We start from the raw sequence: 8911 nt of genomic DNA, 5'->3' as shown, positions 1-8911 counted from the left end.
CCGGAATATTCAGCACTTAGCAGCACATTTTGATAGTTGTGCTGCATGCATATTTTAAATGCGATTGCAGCAAATGGCAAGCCAGAGGATCTGCTCCATATTTAGGCTTCTCTCTCTCTCTCTCTCTCTTTCTCTCTCTCTCTCTCTCTCTCTCTCTCTCTCTCTCTCTCTCTCTCTCTCTCTCCTTTTCACTTCTAGGGACATTTCTTCACATTGCAAATACAGAAATATCTCGATAGAAATACTTTAACCACCACCACCACCACCCCACTCCCACCACCACCCCAACCCCCACGCCCAGTAGGTAGGTCTGTGGAGCACAATTGCAGTCCAGCAGAAGTGGTTCCCTTTGTAGCATCCCCCATGGGTTTTTAAGCCAGCTCTACAGAGTCCGCTCACGCACAGGAAACGGAACTCTGAGTAGTATAGCCCAGGAGTCACACAGGACAAAGTGAAAGGAAGGAAGGCCTTTCTTCCTTAATTGAAGAACACCAAAGGAGAAAAGGAGACACAAGAAAAATGATCACCACGAAAAGGAAGTTAAAATGATTTTATTGAACTGGCTGCAGTCCTAGCCACCTAAGGGATGAAGTAATAACAATCAGTCACATTATGGTAGGTGATTAATATTACAGCTGATGGGAGCATCCCCACCATCCATCCATCAGCATCTCAAGGAGGCTATTCTCACATCCCTTCTCTGCTTGTTTCCTTTGAATTGTAGCCTCGGTGCTTTGGCGCATTTATGCACCTTTCTCATGTTAAAGACTGACTGCAAAATGCAACTTGTAAAGTTGTTTCATATGGGACATAGAAAAGCTATCTTAATGTTTCTCTCTTATGATTGGAAATAGATTTTTTTTTCTTATACAATATATTCTGACTATGGGTTCCCCTCCCCCAAGTCCACTTAGAAGTTGTTTTTAAATGATACAAAGAATTCTTAAAAGATTGTGGTGTCATCAAACCAACTTTAAATACTAATTGTTTTCTTTTGAGATTTACCTGGATGCTTAAAAATGGCAGCAGATCATCACAAAGGAACACACTGAAGAAAAAAATGAGAAAAACTCAAAATTTTTTTTTTTCAATATCCTCATAAGGTGTAGCATTCTTTGTTCAGCAAACTATGTGAAAGGCCAGGACATATTACCAATGGAAGAATAGCAAATATAGCAGCAGGCAAATATAGGAGCAAAGATGTGAGAATTCATTTGTAGAATAACTTTAAGCTCACCAGACATACGTCTATTAAGTGATGTCTTGTGTTAAGTTTTCTTTTTCCCTCAGTAAGTATAAGAAAATTTAGTTTGAGACACAATACAATTTAAAAAGAATGAGAATATACCAGATACCAATCACGGCTGCAAATGTTATTTTTAATCCTCTATTTCTATCCATTGACAAAACACCATTAATTCCATGTCTGTCTTTCTTCAACAAAAATGCCTTCGACATAGGAAACCATTTTGCATGTGCTGAGGCTGTGTTTAGTATACAATCTTTCGACACTGAATAAATTACTTGGGGAGCAGCACAGTTGTTTAACGGCGCCATTCCAGGAAAGTTATCTCCAAGGGGGTTTGTACTTTTCAGGATTAACGACCCCAGTAAGCTTGCTCTTCCTCTCCCTGAGGTAGCCTCTGCATCAATGACAGGAGGGACTTCAAGAGGGTGTTGGAGAGAGACTTGATCATCTTGACAAAGTTTCAGCTGATCTTCTTCACTTACCCATCATCTTTTGTTTCTTTCACAGGGCTCCCTTTACTCTTTCTCTCATCCTGTCATTGCCTCATTCTCCGCACTTTTCCTTCAGAAAAACTGTACCACCATGAGTTTTTATCCTCTTCTTCCTTTCACTTCACCTGGTTGTTTTTTTTCATTGACCTAAATCTTGTTCACTATAATTCAATTTTTCAAATTCAACTGGGTTTGACATTTTGTTTTCTTTCAAGTCTAAAGTACTATTTGGAGCTGTCCAGGCTGTGATCAAAAACTGTATTTTTTTTCTTCTACGTTTCTTAGAATTAATGTTATAAACTTGTAGATGACATATATTAAAAATATTTTTGTTATGAAACTTTGATCTGACAGGCAGCTCAGTGTGCATCAAACAATTCATTAACAGAGCTTTCACACAAACAATCACAGATTGCTGTCAATTATGTGATTCACATTTCACAATTCTGTTGACTATTCATACGAGAAATTATTTTTTAAAATAGGTTTATTTTCCTATAATAGTAAATATAACTTAAGTGTAAATATATTCAAGGAAAAGCTGAAAGTTCTCATTTTACAGTAATTTGAAGAATCTGTGGAATTTGGTTTAAAATATGACTTTATGCATTTATGCTTTCATAATTTCATTTGAGAATATATATTTATATATGCAAATATATTCTAGGATATATTTATACAATATTCATATTTATATTTATTTAAAATTCAAATAAAGTGTTTATTCTGGAGAATAAATAATAATGATTTTTGCTCCTTTTTATTTATTGTTAATGTATTGACAAGGAGCAGCAAATTTGGAAAAAATATCATTAGTATTTAGTGAGTGAACCTGCATGTATCATTTGAATGAATCAAAGAATGAATATCAATAACAAACAAATTACTTTTTTAATAAAACACTTATCTGTGGGAATGGTTGGATCATTGTGTGGAGGTCAGAGACATGGAGGAAGAAATTGGCTTTCTCCCTTCACCTTTTGTGTTCCAGGTCATCAGGCTTAACAGAAGGTACTTTACCTGAGTAGCCATCTCACTGGGCCCAAATCACCTTCTTATATGTTGAAATGTTATTTAAGGGCTATCTTACATGTAATACAGAAAAAGTAGTGATAACGTTGCAAATGTTCTTTTAAACACCAGAGAAGACACTTCTATTTTCCTAATTTTGTTTTCACTGGACACTGAGACACACAAGAAGAGGGAAAAACAACAGACTCAGAAACCAAGGATTAGTGAAGATTTATACCCATGATGGAAGAAGCCATGCTTTTATTTCTGACGATAGGTGGCTGAAGGGTTTCATTGTTTCTCTATGTTACTTCTCTGGTGAACTATAATGTGTTATCATAAAAGATGTTTTCTTCAGTGTGGTGGTTTGAATGAAAATGGTCCTTATAGGGAGTGGCACTATTAGGAGGTGTGGCCTTGTTGAGTATGTGTGGCCTTGCTGAAGGAAGTGTATCACTGTGAATAGAATTTTGTTCTGAAGCTCAAGCCAGGTCTAACATCTCACTGTCTCTTCCTGTTGTCTAAGGATCCAGATGTAGCTCCTTCTCCAGCACCATGTTTGTCTGTGTACCTCTATGCTTCCCAACATGAGGATAAAGAGCTACACCTCTGAAACTATAAGTTAGTCCTAATTAAATGTTTTCTTTAGAATTGCCATGATTTATTCAGTGTCTCTTCACAGCAGTAGAAACCAGACAGTTATCTATAACTCTTGTGAAGTATAATATTCCAGAAGTTCTTATTTCATAGAAAGTTACTCAAGAAAAAGAAATTCACTTATTACTGGAAACTCTTTCAAAAGTTAGACTCCTTATGAAGTAGATTTTCTTTTTAAAAGTGTGTTTCTAGTCCATTCATTGTACACCAACCCTCCTAACCTGAATGGTTTTTCTGAGAACTGCCTACCTTCCATAAAAACATGGCCCTAACTACCTTTATTGAGTTAAAGGACTCTGAGACGTTGATGTGGGTCAGAATATAGAAATACTTAACGATATCTTCAATAGGCTTAAGTGAAGAAGTGGAAATAGAAATCTGATGTAAGAATCAAAATGGCATTGCGTATTTTATCTTGGTCTGGATGACCTCACTGACAATACATTTTAGATGCTTCTTCCCAGTTGATATTTTAGAAGGGTATAGAATCCTCTGGGACACACAGCCCTCTGGGTATGTCTGTGAGAGTTTGGGGAGATGTCTAACTGAGATGGAAAGACCTGAGCATAAAAGCAGTCAACCTCATCCTATGAGATGGAGAAGTGAGACCCGGCATTCAACTCCCTGCCTCTGGCTGCCGATGTTACACGACCAGCTCCCTCGCGCTTCTGCTGCTGAGGCTTCATGTCATGGTAACTTCACCCTCAAACTTTAACCAAAATCAAACCTTTCTTTCTTGTTTTTTTTTTTTCTTTTTCAGATATTTTTTGTCACAACAAAGAGAAAAATAAATAACACCAGGAGCCAAATTATCTTAATTATCTTAAGACCTTTCAAAGAATACTATTTACTTTTAACTGTTGCATCTGACTAAATTGTCTTCAAACTTGTTTGTTAAACATTTACAATGTATTTTTTAAGCAAATGATTAGCTTCTACAAACCCAAAAGCTAAGGATCTTTACAAAATGATTCGTGTAACTCATAGAGAGGATTCCCTCACAATGTTGTAGCATATTTTCCTATGCCTCAACAATGACTTTGTTGAATGTACTAATTTATGATCCTCTTCACTCTTTGTCTATGAAAGTTCATATAGTCTTTTTTGCTACTTCACAATATCATTTATTACTTCATATTTTCATTCAGGTGAATTTAAATCAATGTTTCCAAGATACAATAAATTGATTTCTTTTTCCTTTTTCTTTTTTAGTCTTGGCATTTTACATTGGCATTTCGATGCATAAGACTGTTATTTCCATTACTCTCTTTACTTGAATTGTCTCTGCTCTTTATTCATATCTTGGTGAAGACTAATACCCTCAGCGTGATTTGCTGCAATAACCTTCCATGCATATGATACCTATCTACCATAGAGTAACCTTTTGCCAACCAGTAGCAATTTCTTCTCTCTTTCCATCTTCTATCAAATTGAGTATGTTTTTCTATTATGGCATTGCTTGGTAAGTATGAATTGACAGTGATTTTTCTTACGTTAGTTGGCACCTTAAAGTGTATCATTTGTTTTATTGAGTACTTCATGAAGCACATACCAATATTAAGGATTAAAATTCCAATTCATTCTTCAAATATTCAAAAGCAGAGTAAGTGAAAGGGTGTATTTAGTTTAACATAAACTTGAAATTACTTAAGTGGTAATGGTCTTTAAAGAAATGTGGAAAGTAACAGGTACTTATTGTCTGGGTTTTGTTTTAGGTCATACTAAATTTGTGAAGGGACCCTTTTGAAGTGGAAAAAAGACAGACTGATAGAACCTTGCTGTCTTGAGAACTGCCAAGGAGATGTGGCCTAGATCATATTCTTCTCTAGGGTCCTATGATATAACAAAAAGTGAGAGTTTTACTTTCTCTTTTGTTTCGAAGTCTCTTGCCTGGCTTTTGACTATTGAGTTGTAATTATCACAGATCTCAATGATCAAGTTTTTTCCTGTAAGCAGAATATATCATTTTCATCATCGTTTAGTCAGAAGCATGCTTTATCTGAAATCTAAGAACTATGAGAAGATATGAAAAATAGATTAAATGCATGCAATAGTCCTTTCCCAATTCATCTTTCATCCATAATGTGTACTTGTGGCTCTCAGGCATCACTGATCAGCCCTTTTATAGGTTCTGCTTGAGAAGATGTGAGCAGACATCCAGGGAGCAAAGGAAGAGTTATGATTAAATAATTTTAGACTATAAGAAACCATACTGTCGATAAACCTCAGCTTTATTGTTCCAACTTTTTCAGCCCTTATCTAGTGCTGTCCTAGAACAATTTTCTGAGCAATGTATCAAATCAAATTTATTAAATGCCCATCATTTATTTTATGTTTTCATCCTCAGGAAATACCATTCAAATAAAAATAGGTTTTTTTTTCTATTTAATGTTTGTTGTTAGAAGTTAACAAAAAAAAAGAATGGATTTTCTGTCACTCCTCCAGTGAAACCCTCATTTTTACAAAATGACCTTCTCCTGTTATTGAGAAAATGATTTTGATCTGAAGTACTTTGTGTAGTGCTCCCTTTTCTATAGCCTAGACTGGCCTGTCTTCACTTGTATTAAAAAGAGAAAGACACACAGAAAGAGAATATTGATGTGTTCTTGAGGAATGGAAATATAATAGAGTCTAAGGCATGAGCATAAAAATGTGAAAGTGACTGTCCACCTTAGGCAAGCAAATTAAAAGCAAGTACAATGACATCAGTCTCAGAAGAATAAGTCAAATTTGTCAGTTGTAAAACAATGAATTTTGAATATCTTCATCATAAACATAAGTAGGTAAATATGCTAATTAGTATGATTTAATCATTGTACTTCACAGAGATATCCTAGTCAGGGTTTCTGTTGCTGTGAAAAAAAATAAAAAACATCATGACCAAAAGCAACTTGAAGAGGAGAGTCATCTTATAAATGTCATGTCAAAAATCATCACTGAAGGAAGTCAGGGCAGGAACCAGGGTTCAAGAACTGAAGCAGAGACCATGGGAAATTCTGCTTGTTGGCTTGCTCCTCATGGTTTACCCAGTTTGCTCTCTTTTATAACCAGCGATCACCTGCCCGAGGTGGCATCACTGCCAGAGGGTTGGGAACTCCCACATCAATCAGCCCAACAATGTTCTCCAGACTTAACAGGACAGTATTATCAAGTCATTTTCTCCATTTAATTTAACATCTTCCCAGATATGTGTAGATTTATGTCAGAGTGACAAAACTCAGCCAGCAAGACTGAACTATCAATACATCCCATTGAGTGTCACAAGTAGATATGATTTTTAGCAATTTTTAAAAAAATATTATGGTATGCATGCATATATAAATCATGTGTGGTTTTATGGAATAGGATTGCTGTGTATGTGGAGACCCAAGGTCTAACTGAAGCCCCGAGTGTCATTTCTTATGTGTCATCTGCCTGTTTGCTGAGATAGGGTCTCTCACTTTTACCTTACACTAGCTCATTTGGCTCAAGTGCTCGGCCAGGGAGTCCCAGGGATCGACCTGTTTCCTCTTCCTCAGTACTAGGACAACCATAATGTAGCAGCAGTCTTGGCTTGTTTTTAATAAACTTTTTAAGTCCAGTCTTCAAATTTGCATGCATACATGTATACAGTGTATCTTGACCACCTCTACCTGCCGCTTTCCTTCTCCAACTCTTTTGAGGACTTCCCTTATGCATCTCCCTCCTGGCTTCATGTTACACGTGTTCTGAGAATTGAACTGAAGTCATCATGCTTATAAAGGGAACATTTCATCAACTGAGCAATCTCTCCAGCCTAAGAACACGCGTCTCTTGAGAGTACAGCTGAGGAGGTCCACTCCTGCAGCGTAAAAAGTAGGCTGATAATGGGTCCACACCTCTCTTTCTGAGCCTCCAGATCTGATCCCCCCACTCTCATCTCCAACTCTGTAACAACAATGACAACAACAACAAAACAAACAACCAAAACCCTGATGGTCTCTCTTTCCTCCCTCACCCCATCTCCAAAGGACCACAACCATCTTCTCCTCCAACCTTCCTTCCCCAATCTCATCTCCTTATCCTAGCTTCCAATACCAGCCAGCATACCCTGGGAACATACCAGTTGAGCAGGTTAGGGAAACAAGTCCACAGAAATTTTTCTACCAGAAAATACAAAGCCACCATACTTTCCTAAAGTCAAGGAAGGAAGCAAAAACCACACTCATCCAAAAGAGATGCAACCAGATATAATCACCCAGGTCTATAATTATCCCAATCCCAGATGCCTACACCTCAGCATTGAAACACCATCAATAACAGCCAGGACAATATGTCTCAACTGCAGCCCAGCAACCCTACCACAGTAGGCATTACATATTCCAACCTAGATGAGGCCAAAGGAAAAGGCCTACAACCAGTCTATATGAAGATGATAGAGGCCCTGAAAAAGGATGAATAAGTTTCTTAAAGAAATCTAGGAAACACAAATAGTATAAGGAAATTAAAAAATCTCTTAAAGAAATTCAGGAAAATAAACAATGTGAGAAAGTGAATAAATCCCTTAAAGAAATTCAGAAAAACACAAAGAAGCAGTGCAAGGAAACAAACAAAACTGTCCAAGATCTGAAGATGGAGGCAGAATTGATGAAGAAAACCCAAAGTGAGGAAATGCTAAAAACTAAAATTTTGGGAATTCAAAAAGGAACAACAGAGGCAAGTTTTACAAACAGAATACAAAATATAGAAGAAAGAATTTCAGGCAAGTGTTGAAGATACAATAGAAAAAAAATGGATACACTTGTCAAAGAAAACATTATATCTAAAAATATCCTAACACAGAAAAAAATCTAAGAAATCTGGGACACTATATAAGAAAATCTAAACGTATTAAGAATAAAGGAAGAAAAGAAACCCAGCTGAGGGACATAGAAAATATTTTCAACAAAATCATAGAAGAAAATTTTCCTAAGCTAAAGAAGAAGATGCCAATAAAGATACAAGAAGTATACAGAACATATAATACATGGTATACAGAATACCAAATAGATTCGACCAGAAAAGAAAATGCCCTTGGTACATAATAACCAAAAGACTAAACATACAAAACACAGAAACAATATTAAGGGAAAAGACCAAGTAACATATTAAGGCAGACCTATTACAACTACACCTGTCTTTTTTTTATTTTTATTTTTTAATATTAGACAGTTTGTTAACTTTGTTTTCTTTTATTAATTACACTTTATTCACTTTGTATCTCCCCATAAGCCCTTCTCTCCTCCCCTCCTGATCCCACCGTCCCTCCCTCTTCTTCACGAATGCCCCTCCCCAAGTCCACTGATAAGGGAGGTCCTTCTCTCCTTCCTTCTGATCTTAGTCTATCAGATCACATCAGGAGTGGCTGCATTGTCATCTTCTGTGGCCTGGTAAGACTGCTCCCCCCTCAGGGGGAGGTGATCAAAGAGCAGGCCAATCAGACTATGTCAGAGGCAGTCCCTCTTCCCATTACTATGTAACCCACTTGGACACTGTGGAGACCCTA

Source organism: Meriones unguiculatus, chromosome 17 (assembly GCF_030254825.1).
Source record: "Meriones unguiculatus strain TT.TT164.6M chromosome 17, Bangor_MerUng_6.1, whole genome shotgun sequence".
Taxonomy (NCBI): Eukaryota; Metazoa; Chordata; class Mammalia; order Rodentia; family Muridae; genus Meriones; species Meriones unguiculatus.
Note: the sequence above shows the minus strand (reverse complement) of the source record.